Raw genomic sequence first — 13,316 nt, 5'->3', positions numbered from 1 at the left:
TGGCTGGGATTGGGGACCAGGGGAGATGGCTGGTGGCCTTGGTGGTGGATGGGGTTGACGGGGAGGTGGTGTCTGGACCGCTGGGTCTCTGGGACAAGGAGAAGCCAGATCTATGGGTCCAGAGCCTGCAGGAGAGGCCTGAGCTGAGGGCATGGGTGGGGACCCAAGCCAGATATGATGGGCCAGCCGAGGGGGCAGTGAAGCCAACAGAGGAGGAGGGGCCAGAGAGGTACAAGGACCAACACCTGGGGACTGGGGATGAGAAGTCACCCAAGCCCAGAGAGGAACCTGGTTCTCAGAGTGAGTGGCCAGCAGTTACCCTGGAGCCCCTGGCCAAGGAGGCCCTGGGGAGTGGGGGTGGGCGGAGCCGCTGGGGGTGGGTGGAGCCGCTGGGGGTGGAAACTCCTTGGAATCTGGAAGCCAGATGGGAGTGGGTGCAGAGCCAGGGGGATGTGAGAAATGCGACAGGGGGTACCGCCAATTCTTCTGATTTTTTTTGTCATTCTACAGTTTTATTTACACAATCAGTGCAGGGCATGTTCTAGAACACCAGCTTGATTCCTTTTCAAACCTATCATTAATGTAAGAAGCCAAACTGTAGGGAAAGAGCAGATGAGGGCCCTGGCAGGGATGCAGGCAGCAAAGTCCATCTCAGGTGGGGCTGGCGCCGGAGGCTGCCGGAGGGGTTGGAACCACGAGGGCTGGAGGGAGCCGGGTTCGCGGGGGTCGGTGTGGTGACACACTGGGCTGGGCCGTCTAGGGGCAGCAGCTCAGCGAGGAGCATGGCAGCTCAGGGAGCAGAAGAGAGACCCTGTGGGCGGTCTGCACGCCCGCAAGGGCTGAAGGGTGTGCGGGGAGTTGGAACACTTCCTCCGTGTAGACAGCAGGGGGAAGAGCCTGTTGGGAGCGCCGCGTGGATAGCAAGGGGGGTGGTCGAAGGTGTGGGTCCCTGGAGAAGCTGGGCAAACAGACGCCCATCTGTCCTCTGCTACTGGACGCCCACGTTGCCAGCGGTCCTTGGGTGGCCGCCCCTGAGTCAGGCGGGGCTGGGGGGTGGTCCCTGCAGGGGCAAAGGCCAGTGTGGGTTCAACAGCCACGTCTGTGGGTGGGAGGTTCACCCGGGACACCTGTCCTGCTGGGGATCAGGGTTGGGTTGGGGCTGCAGTTGAGGGGATGGGGGGAGCCCTCAGGCCCTCACAGGCTCAAGCTCCCCAGGCAGGGTGGTGGGCCTCCACCTGGAGCTACCCAGACATTCCCATGCACGTGCACACACGTAGGCGCACACACGTGTACCATGCACACAAATGCACGCACAGGCACATAGACACAAACACAGGCATAAAGCACATGTGCCCACGAGCACACACGGAACACGTGGGCACATACAAAAGGCACACACGCCCACACGCTCAAAATGCACACGCATGTACACACATGCGCAGCACACGTGCACTCACACACAAAGGCACATACACACATACACGTGCAGGCCCTCAGGAGACCAGGTGCCAAAACAAAGGAGCAGCTTTTCATTTTCTCTCCCCAAAGGCCGTCCCGCCCCCTCCCCAGCCCTGCGACCGAGTGCCAGACAGCGGGGGGGTCTGGGGGCTGAACAGGTGCTTGTCAGGCAGGCGGCTGTCTCTCGTCTGATGGTGTCACCTCCTTGTGTCCACCAGCATGACAGGGGGCTTTTAACATCTGATGGCAAAGATGACCGGCCTGTCCCCTCCACGTCTTTCCTCCTGAGCCTACTGGTGCCGTGAGATGCCGGCCTCCCCCAAGGCTGAGGTCCCCGCTTAGTGCTGGCCTGTGCATATTTGAGATCCCAGCAATGGTGTCTGAAAAGCAAACTTCCATTCACACAGGGAGTGAGGGTCCAAGTGGGTGGTGGGTGTCCCAAGAGGGTGTGTCCCAGAGGGTGTCCACTGTGCCTGACGTGCATAGAACCCCACTCTGTGGCCGTCATCGAGGTGAGCGGGGTCCTGGAGAGGAGGCCCGGCGTCTCGGGGTGAAGGCGGATGCTCTCCCCAGGCGACTGCTCAGAGCTCTGGTTGTTTATAGCTCTGCAGTTGCCAGGCAAGAGCTGATGGACCGCTAGCACTCAGGGACACTGTTCTCTTTGCAGAATAATCGTGGGTGTGAGAGCCCCGGCGGGGCACCCTGCATGTGCCATTTCATTCCGACCTGCCCTCATCTGAGGGTGGGGCCTTCTCCACCCCCTACCCATGCCCAGGGTGCCACGATTCGGCAGGACCTGGGGCAGAGAGGGGACACGCGTGCATCTAAACACGTGTCACTTGCCCAGCACTGGCTCCCAGGGTGTCGCTAGGCATTTAAAAAATACCTTTAAAAATAGAGAGGGCTTCCCTGGTGGCGCAGCGGTTGAGAGTCCGCCTGCCGATGCAGGGGACGCGGGTTCGTGCCCCGGTCCAGGAAGATCCCACGTGCCGCGGAGCGGCTGGGCCTGTGAGCCATGGTCGCTGAGCCTGTGCGTCCGGAGCCTGTGCTCCGCAGCAGGAGAGGCCACAACAGTGAGAGGCCCACGTACCGCAAAAAAAAAAAAAAAAAAAGGGAGAAAAACCCCCAAGCCCGTCCTTTGAAACACTCAGCTGCCGCCATATGAGCAGGCCTCTTTGGGGTTCCACGGAACTCAAGCCACACATTCTTTTGTTTTTTGAGACTCACAGGGCCTTTGTGCAGAGGCTGTTTCTATCCTTGGGGTGCTGTCCATGCAGGCCACAGGAGGGAAGACTCTGCACGTCCTCTGTCCTCCCGGGGATGGTGGGGTCCGTGGCTTCACCCTTGGTGGTCACCCCGGCCCACCTGTGCAGCACCGGATGCGCCCACTAGATGGCGCTGCCTCACACCCTTGTCTGGCTGTCTGGGTACCAGGAGGGCTTGGGGGAGGGCAAGGCCTCAGCACCTCGATGGTGACAGAGCCCCCCTCTCCCAGCGGGCGAGAAACCCCTTGTCGCCGGGTTCTTGGAACAGACAGTGTGGGTTTTGTCCACTCACACCAGGAGGAATGAGGTTCTGACCAGGAAACCACTCCCCAATGGAGCTGGACCAGGGCATGTGTGTGCGTGTGTCTTCTGACTTCTGTGCGTACGCCTGTGCGTGCGTGCGCACTTGTGTCCGTGTGTGCACGCGTGTGCCTGTGTGTGTAGGGGGAGGGCTGTGAGGGTGGGAGGCCCGGCCAGGCCCTGTGGTGCGCGAGATGACCGGCCCTCCCCCTGGGCTCTGAGAAGACCAGCTCTCTGCCCTCTCTGAGCCTCGGTTGGGTTGACTCGTCTGTAGCACAGAAGCGCCCCAGACCCGCCCAGCCTGCCTCCTGGGGGGCTCACACCCCAGTTCCCACCTGGCTGCTGTCTCTGGCACCTGGCCTTTCCACGCCTGCAGCTGGGAATGTTGAGAAGCTGAAGGAAGCCTGGGTGGGTGGGGCCTCCGGGGCCCTCAGGGCCCCCGGGCAGGGACCTGCTGCACCTGCGCACGGCACTTGGCTGTCAGCGGGCAGACTCCGGCAGGGCAGGACCCCCAAGGTGGGCAGATCCTGTCGCCAAGCCTGGACTTCTGTCCAGCGGTCCCTGTGTCCTGGCCCGAACACGGGGACCCCACGGCAGAGCCTCCCTTGTGCTGGAGGTGACTGCCGGGGCCCAGGCTCTCCTGCACCCTCATCTCCCCCATGTCCTCCAGGGACCTGGAGAAAATGGAGGGTCAAATGCAGGCAGGCTGACATGTAACTCCATAGGGAGGTCGGGCTGGGGTGGGAGCTGGAGAGCATGCCTTCGGGGTGGGGGGTCGGACCTGCGGAGGTCTGATGCCAGGCTCTGCTGTCTCTGGGAAGGGGTCAGGGAGGTGCAGATGCACAGATGTTGCCACAAGATGAGCCCGACCCCCTGTCCATTTGGAGACCCAGCGGCCAGGGCGTTGGCAAGCCCATGAGCGAGCGGGCGTGGCCCAGGCCGTTGGGTGATGCTGTCCTCTGAGTGAGCTGGTGGACCTCCCCAGGCCACGGCTGGGGAGCTGGACAGGGGCAGGGTGGACAGACCTGTCAGGCACAGCGGGAATGATGCCGGGGTCCACGGATGTCTCGGTGTGGCCCCTTGGGGTGGGAGCCCTGGTGCCCCATCTACACAGAGGTGCCTTAGGGGCTGGTGGGGACGCCCCAGGGAGTGTGGCGGGGGGCTGCTGCCCCGGCCCGGAGCACGGGGACCCTGTGTCCATGCCATCCTCAGCTCCATCAGACGCAGGAGTTGCCCCTTCTGTGGAACCGAAGCTCCCTGAGCGATGCTGGGGAGTGCAGACCCTGCCCTAGGCTCTGAGCCCTGGGTACCACCGTGGCTGGTGGGAAGGAGGAGGGTGGTAGCGGCGAAGCCTGTTGCTAAGCAGCCCGGCCAGGCCAGTGTCCTCGGAGCCAGGAGGGAATCCCTGGGGGCCCGTGATTATCCATCTTACAGAAGATAAACAGAGGCCCCTGGGGACAGAGCACGGCCCCCGGCACGTCTTGGAGGCCCCCACTGCTTGGAGCTTGAGGGAATCGGCCCACCGGCCAGGTGAGCTTCTCGTTCCCTTCCTGCCCGCTGCGCTCGTTCCCTTCCTGCCCACTGCGCACCTTCCCTGAAGCCCTTGGTGCCCCGGTTGGTGGGAACAGTGTGGATGGATGAGTCCAGAAAAAGTGAGGGGCTTCATGATGGACCACAGCCGGGTGTCCCCGCCAGGCCCCTGCACACCTCTGGTCCCTCCACCTGCCACCCATCCTGGTGTCCTGCTCATCTGGGCCCCTGGGCCGGCTGTCTGCGCCTAGACCCATAAATGCCTGTCACTGCCGGGGGTCCTGGGCTCCTCACTGCTTCCCTGCTCCCCCACCCCCCGCCAGCAGCCGCCTCCCGAGCTCTGCACAGGGGCTGAGCCCTTCCACCCCGCGTTAGCTGTTATAAATGCCCTTCTCTGCCGACGGCATCCTGCACACGCAGGGCTCCATTAGTGGCTACAGAGAGACACTTCCCTGCGGGGAGCAGTTGGCTGGTTTCCCAGTGGAGCCGGCGTCTCCTGGGAACAGGCTCCAGCTCCGACGGTTGGGGCTTCGGAACCGGCTTGTCACCGTGTGCATGGCGCCTGCCCCACGGCCCCCGAGGTCAGTCCTTCATCTTCCACTGTGCCTCTGGCCGCTGGATGCTGGGGACCAGCATCTTTTCCCCTGGGGCCCACACCTGGCTCCACTTTTTGCAAAACAGGAAGGAATTCCCAGAAGTGTAGCCTGATTGCCCCCAGTTCGGTTGATGTGGCCTCCTGCAAAGCACACTTTCCCCTCCCGGGGGCGGTCACGCTGTCGGGAGGCCCGTCCACCCAGCACTGTGCCATATGGGTGCCTGTGTGGGTGCGGTCAAGGCCCCCACAACCCTCGGTTGCTTCCTGCTGAACCTGCACACTACGGATGGAGAAACTGAGGCCTGGGGTGTTCCTGAGGCTGCCCGGGGGATCACAGGTGGGCAAGGCAGAGCTCAGGCTTGAGTGGGACTCCCGGGTCCCAGCGCTGGCACAGGGCACGCTGGCTGTCACCCCTCTGTCCGTCAGTCAGGCTCGGAAGGGACTTCGGGGGTCCCCCACTCGGGGGCTTGCTGGGACACACCTCATGCACTGGGAAATGGGATTTCTCAAAAATTCGTGCTTAAATGTCATCTCTTCAGGACGTTAGATGGGTCTTTTCATCTAAAAGAAAAGACCCAAATAAATTGAAACCAAAATAAATTGCACCGGGTGTTAGTGTTGATGAATTTTTAAAACGATACATCTGCACTTATCCGGCATTTATTTAATTTGAAATTTTTTTGTCTTCCTGCCTTCCCATTTGCACGGAGCAGTACAGCTGCGGGCCGGCTGGGCCTGGAACATTCAGCTTATATTGTCTAAATATTTTATTCGCCAGTTGCAAGCAGGAAATGTAATCAGAGGCCTGTTTGCCATTGTAGCCACACCAGGGAAGGGGCCTCGCCAGCGTGTTCTCTTTAGTCTTTGGAGTTTACGGTGTTTGGACTACAGAGCCACAGGGAGCAGGCTTTTTATTTTTTATTTTCTGACGCAATGGAGACAAAGGTTTGTGCAGATATGAAACTCCCAGACTCATATGACATCCATTGAAATTTTATTAGGATAATAAAATCCATCCCCTTTGGTTTGCTTTGCGTCACCGAGTTGGAGCCACAGAGGTTTGGTGGAGGAGAAAACAGGGATGTGACCGTGGGAGGAGGTGAGGGAAGAAAGAACTCATTCTGGAAAGAGTGAAGGAAAGCAGAGCAAAGAGCCCGCCAGGGCTCTGCGACAGGAACCCCGATGGCAGCAACGCTTCTCCCTAAGCGGCACCAGGATGGGTCTGCCCTTCTAAGCACTCTGTTCCCCTTGTCTCTTGTGGGGTGTCCACCTGGTAGCTGGTCTACACCTGGGGAGACCCTGGGCACCTGTGAGAGAGAATGTCCAGTGCTCTTCTGGACAGGAGAAGTTCAAGGCGTGTGCCCACCTTGGGGCTCCGCTTCCCGCATCTGTGCAGCCTTGTGGGTGGGCGTGCACCGTCAGGGACCCTGGGATCTCACAGAGAGCAGGCGGCGTCCGAGGCCAAGCTGCAGCGAGCGTGTCTGGGTAGGCAGTGTGCTGGGCCCCACTCCCCGTCTTAATGCCTTGCTCCCTGGGGGCCGATCCCCCGCTTCTAGAGCCTCCTGGGGACCCACCAAGGGCCCAGGCTGGGAGACAGACCTGCCTGAGTCCAGGTCCTGCCTCTTGCTGGCCTGTGGTCTTGGGCAGCAGTGGCCTCTCAGCACTTCTGCCCTGTCCTCCTTGTGGTGGACGTGACCGTCCCCATCTAGGTGAGACTCCGTGCAGAAAGCATGTGGAAAAGTCACTCAACAAACACCTCGCCTTGGGCCCGGAACCCCCACCTGCTTGTGCTCCTGAGACATTCCTGGACAGGCTCTTAAAATGAGTGGTTACTCCTAGAATCTCAACTAGTAGCTGAAGCAGCCCACACCCATTGCAGAAACACAGAAAATGCAGGCGAGTGAAGAGAAAAAGGAAAGTCATCTTGAATCCCACCGCCCAGAAGTAGTCTGACGACAGGTTTGGCAGAAAAATTTCTGGACTTTCTCTCGGTACTGTTTAGACTTAAATTTGTGCGTTTTCACAGAAAACAAGTTTGTGAACCTGGTCTCTGCCTTTTCCTCATCCAAGCTGCCCCGTAAAAGTCTGTCCGTCCTGTATTTTGGCCCCGTCTCTGGATGAAACCCTTCCCTGGGCCAGTCTTCCGCGCCTAAAGGAGGGGCACCACGGCAGTCTGTGCGACGTGGGTGAGAAGCTCAGCTCTGGCTAGGGTTTGGGATTGGACACACATGTGTGCACACGCAATGGCCATGCCCACACATGCACACAGAGGTACACACGCCCAACCACGCTCATATGCACACACACGTACACATCCATGCACACGCATGCATGTGCCCACGTCACATATGCACACCCATGTTGCATATGCACACCCGTGCACACACGCACCCATGCACATGCACCATGGGCATACGGGCGTGCACACCCTCAGTGAAGCTGGAGGGGCTCCACGGGGTCTGCCCTGGGGGACCGGCTCTCCGTCTTCACAGGATCCACTCATGTCGTGGCTCAGAAAATTGCCTGTGGCATCTCCCCTCCAGCCTGAGGGTCCTTCTCGACCCCGTCCCGTTTCCGGCTGGTGCTGGAGCTCCACAGAGCCCCTGGCTAAGCGTTCTCGGTTTCCCAGAGCCACGCAGCGGGGCTGCTTCTGTTAGTAGATGCGAATCCTTCACCATTGAATTAAACGTGAACAAGTGGAGGAAATGGTGAGTCTGGCTTTCTAAGATACGAATTATCAAGACCCTCCCTTCCGGATGTCCCCCCTCAGCAGCTTAGCCAGGGGCTCTTGAATTTTTGTTTAAGTTTTTTTTCTTATTTTTTTTCAGTTATGAGTAATATGTCCTCCTTTCCTCTACGAGGCCAGTCAGTTAAATTTAAATAAAATTCAGAATCTAAACATTTATGGGGTGTCAAGCTGCAAGCACTACACCAAACTGTGGTGATTTTGAGACGGAAGATGCCCAGTTTTTGCCCTTGAGGCCTTATATGCTAGTGATAAATTTCACAAAATTCATCCGTACTTTCACGATCTACTCAGTGAGCCTCATACGTTTACTAAGTGCCAGGTTCTGGGCCAGCTGCTGGGGGAGGGGGGTCAGGGAGAAGCAAAGACAAGGACTTCTGGGCAGCTACAGCCGGGGAGCAGACCTTAAACTAGGACCACACAAATACCGACGTATTTCGAGTAAGTTCTAGAAGGAAGAGTCCAAGATGCCGCAAATATGGTTTTATTTCCCCCATATTTCCTGAGTGCCCGTCTCTGACGAGGCTCATCTGTGCTGTGGCTGCCCCGCCCCTTCAGCCGCCACGACCCATGTTCTCAACTGGGTGCACGGAGCTTTTCCTGAGCCTGTGTGTAGGACCAGGAGGGCGATCTCAGATTTACCCCCTATAAGGGGGTCTTGGCAGCCGTGAGCGCCGCTCAGAGGTGGACTGTAAGACCCCTCTCTTTATTGTCCCTGTCACCCTGGGACTGAAGGAGGCCCACTTGGGATGCCCGCTCTGCAGAACCACAGCAGCACAGAATGGGAGGTGCCTGAGAAAAGGTCATGGGCGGGAGGGTGAGGGCACAGAGGACGGGGCTGGCTGCGGCTTCTCTCGTTCTTTCTGCAAACATTTAGTGGTGCCAACCCTGGGCCAGGCCCTGTTCTAGATGCTGACGGGGACATGGTGGGGACATGGCACAGCTGGTTCCTGCCACCATCACACCAACAACCTTGCAATTTCACAGACGTTTATTTCAGCCTGGTTACTTTCAGCCATTTGAAGCATCCAGAAGATCTCCTTCAACAGACGGGAGGAGTCAGGCTGAAAGATGTCTTTTGCTTCTAGAAAAACAGCCTCACGACTCAACCACGGTAAATGGCTGTGCCCAGCTCTTGCGCAGGTGAACGTGACCCAGGACTTACTGCTTCCATTTCTTCGCCTGGTGAGCTGGACTTGTTTGTGACCATGTAAGAGCTCCTTTCTTCCAGGGAACTCAAATTGTAGCATGGCACTTATCCAGATATCCACCGTGTCATTGAGATGTTCGGGCTGCGTTACAATTGCATCACAGTTCATGAAGCCCTGTCCCAGAAGACCTGCTGAGCCAGGAGCACTGAGCCAGGGACACTGCAGGCTGGTCAGTGGTACTGTCAGCCTCAGCTCCGTAGCCCTGCCCTCCTTTGTGGCCTAGGATACAGACCTGATGGGGCACTTATCCATCCATCCATCCATCCACCCTCCATCCATCCATCCATCCATCCATCCACCCATCCACTCATCGATCTACCATCCATCCACCCATCCACCCATCGATCTACCATCCATCCATCCACCCATCCACCCATCGATCTACCATCCATCCATCCACCCATCCACTCATCGATCTACCATCCATCCACCCATCCACCCATCAATCTACCATCCATCCATCCATCCATCCATCCATCAACCATCAATCCATCCATCCATCCACCTTCCATCCATCCATCCACCCATCCACCCATCCACCCATCCATCTACCATCCATCCATCCATCCACCCACCCTCCATCCATCCATCCATCCATCCATCCACCCATCCCTCCATCCATCCACCCATCCACCCATCGATCTACCATCCATCCATCCATCCATTCATCCACCCATCCACCCATCCATCTACCATCCACCCATCCATCATCCATCCACCCTCCGTCCACCCACCCATCCATCCACGCATCCACCCATCCATCTACCATCCATCCATCCATCCATCCACCCTCCATCCATCCATCCATCCATCCACCCATCCACCCATCCACCCATCCATCTACCATCCATCCATCCATCCATCCATCCACCCATCCCTCCATCCATCCACCCATCCACCCATTGATCTACCATCCATCCACCCATCCATCTACCATCCATCCACCCATCCATCCATCCATCCACCCATCATCCACCCATCCATCCATCCAACATCCATCTATCCATCCATTCATCCATCATCCATCTCTCATCCAATGATCTATCCACCCATCCACCCATCCACCCATCCATCTACCATCCATCCATCCACCCTCCATCCATCCACCCATCCACCCATCCATCTACCATCCATCCATCCATCCATCTACCCACCATCCATTCACCCAGCCAGACATCCATCCATCCATCTACCCTCTATCCATTCATCCACCCATCCATCCACCCATCATCCATCCATCCATCCATCTAACATCCATCTATCCATCCTCTATCCATCTATCCATCCATTCATCCATCATCCATCTCTCATCCAACGATCTATCCACCCACCTACCCATCCATTCACCCATCTATCCTTCCATCTATCTTTTAAGCAGTTAATCAAATGCTTTCATGTCTCTGGCCTTAATTATCTCATTTGTAAAAAAGGAATAAGGATGCGCTTCTCACACAATTGTTAGGAAGATCACATTAAATGGCATGAAGGATATAAAAGACTTGGGACAGTGCTAGGCTATGGTAGTGGGTCGGCAGCTGGGGCTGTTACTTTTGGAGGTGTCCCAGAGTGTTAGGCATTCCAGCATGATGGATAAGACCTGGGACTGGACTCAGATGGGCCTGGATTTGTCCGGTCTCTGGTTCCTGGTAGTGACCTTCCATAAATTCTTGATCCTCTTTGAGCTTTGCTTTCTTCATCTGGAAAGAGGGTTGGTGATACCTCTTTAAGACTTGAGGAGACAATGAGTGAGGTAAATAAGGTGCTTAGCCTGGGGCTCAGGCACATACCAAGTGTCCACTAAAGGGGGACTGTTTATCATCATCATCGTCATCGTTGTCGTCATCACCTATCCAACAGACAGTTATTGAGTGAGCTTATGGGCTGAATTTTGTCCCCTCCAAAATTTGTATGTTGAAGTCCCAACCCCCAGAACCTTAGAATATGACTGTACTTGGAGATAGGGCATTTGAAGAGGTAATTAAGTTCAAATATTATTAATAATAATAATAATGGCAAACTCTTGTGAGATGCACACCCCATTAAAGTGGGCCCTAATCCTATCTGACTGGTGTCCTTGTAAGAAGAGGAAATTAGGACACATAAAGAGACACTGGGGATGCATGTGCACAGAGCAAAGACCACGTGAAGAGGCAGCAAGCCAAGGAGAGAGGCCTGGGAAAGAACTAACCCTACCGACACCTTGATGTTGGACTTCCGGCCTCAGACTGTGAGAGAACACATTGTGTTGTCTAAGCCGCCCCGGGAAACTCACACAAGCACCTACTGCGTGCCACACCCTGGGACAGGTGTGGGCATGTGCAGTGGGGTGACCAGTCCCCTCCCTCACGTGCGGGAGGCTCCCAGCATCCTGCTTCCCTAATGGAAGAAGGTGGACCCCCTACAGATTATCTCAGCGCTCTTTCCTGGAGCTCCCCTCCTTCTGGGATCCAGAGAAAGTGTCACCGACCCCAGCTCTGACCACAGCAACTCAGAAGAAGAGGTCTGGCTGGATCACTAGCGAACGTTCTCAACGGAAGGGCTACCCCGGCTGGGATGGGAGCTTGACTCTGCCACCTCCTTGCTGGTGGCCTGAGCCACCGCCTGATCGCGAGGGGCAGAGGTGTGAACCCAAACCACCTCCCTTCCCCATGTTGGACTTCACACATGGGGCAGAAAGAAGGCGTGGGGCCTGGGAAGCGAAGGGGGGTCTGGGCACTGCAGACTTCTAGGCGTTTATCCATCTGCTGTCACTCTGGCCCCTGTCCTCCTCTCCCCATCCTTGGAGCTTGGGTTTTAAAAATAGTCAAATTTCTGCCTCTTTAGGGGGTGTTTGGGGTAACGAAATAGATCTCCCACCTGTAGGCAGAAGCCCTAGGCTGGGGCTTCAAGCTGTGGTTCTATCCTCATCATGCTCATGGGCTTCCTAATTCCCCAGGATCCACCAGGACCTGCCAGGAGCCATTAGGATTTCTCAGGGCCCACCCAGACCCATCAGAACTCCTTAAGACTTCCCAGGACCCACTGGGACTCACCAGGGCTCTGCAGGACCCACCAGGACCCACCAGGACCACCAGGGCTCCGCAGGGCTCACCTGGGGCTGACGTCACACCAGGTACCTCCCACCAGTGCACTTCGTTGATGGAGTGATGAATCCAGGGCCACTTTGGTCAGTTTCAAAACGAGGCAGGAGGCAGTGTCAGCAGGGTGTGGACCTGTCCAACTGGGATGGTGAGAACAAGAGTTCTTTTAAAACCACGTATCACGCGGAGGTGCCAACGGCAGTGCGGCTCCTCCTGGGGCGGCGCCGGGCCAACTGCACCGTCGTGATGGAATTTCCGCATCCTAATGCCATAGAGGTTGGAGCCAAGGAGGCTAACTCGAGTTTCCAGAAGCCCCGGCAACCCAGGGTCACCTGCAGCCCAGTGCCCGAGCAGCACAGCTCAGACCCTGCCCCGTGGCGGGGTGAAAAACTGTGCTATTTTCACTCTAAGGAGTTTTGAGTGTGTATGTCCTGTTGTAGGAAGCAGCGGACTGGGCTTGAATACTAATAATTAATAATAATAACGGCAAACGCTTGTGAGATGCACACCCTTCCCACTGTCCTAAGTGCTTTGCCTGTGTGTTAACTTGTTTTAATCCTCAGCACAGCCCTTGAATTAGATCATTATCCCCATTTCATAGATGAGGAAACTGAGGCACAGTGAGTGAGGTTCGAGGGTTCGAGGCACGCGAGCCGTGATTGACGGAGCTGGGGTCACACTGCCGCTCCTGGCTGCTCCTGGGATGGGGAGGGGGTGCGGTGGCCTCACCTCCCACGTGCGTATCAGGAGCCAGGGCGGGTCCGTGACTCGGGCTTGGCCCGGAGGGAGGCGGCCTTTCTCCTCTGTGCGATGTCTCGTTTGGCCACCTGACCTCTGAACGCCTGGCTCGGGGGCACCATCTACTGTGAGCAGTCTGGGGCCTGCGGTCCGTAGTTACCACCAGGCCCCCATCCCAGGATAAGAGCCGGGCCAGAGCCGTCCTAGCGGCCTCGGGCTGAGCTGGAGGTGTGGCCCAGGCAAAGGCGCACCTCCCTCCCTCCCGGGGATGTGCTGCCCGTGAGTCTCCAGCTCTGCTTGGGCTCAGCCAGGCAGGTGCTCCTTAGAGGAACGTTCACGGAGCATCTCCTGTAGGTCTGGGGAAAGAGGGCTCAGCCTCCCCTCGGGGAGCGA

The sequence above is a fragment of the Globicephala melas genome, chromosome 6 (genome assembly GCF_963455315.2).
Source record: "Globicephala melas chromosome 6, mGloMel1.2, whole genome shotgun sequence".
NCBI classification, from domain to species: domain Eukaryota; kingdom Metazoa; phylum Chordata; class Mammalia; order Artiodactyla; family Delphinidae; genus Globicephala; species Globicephala melas.
This window is presented reverse-complemented; position numbering follows the sequence as displayed.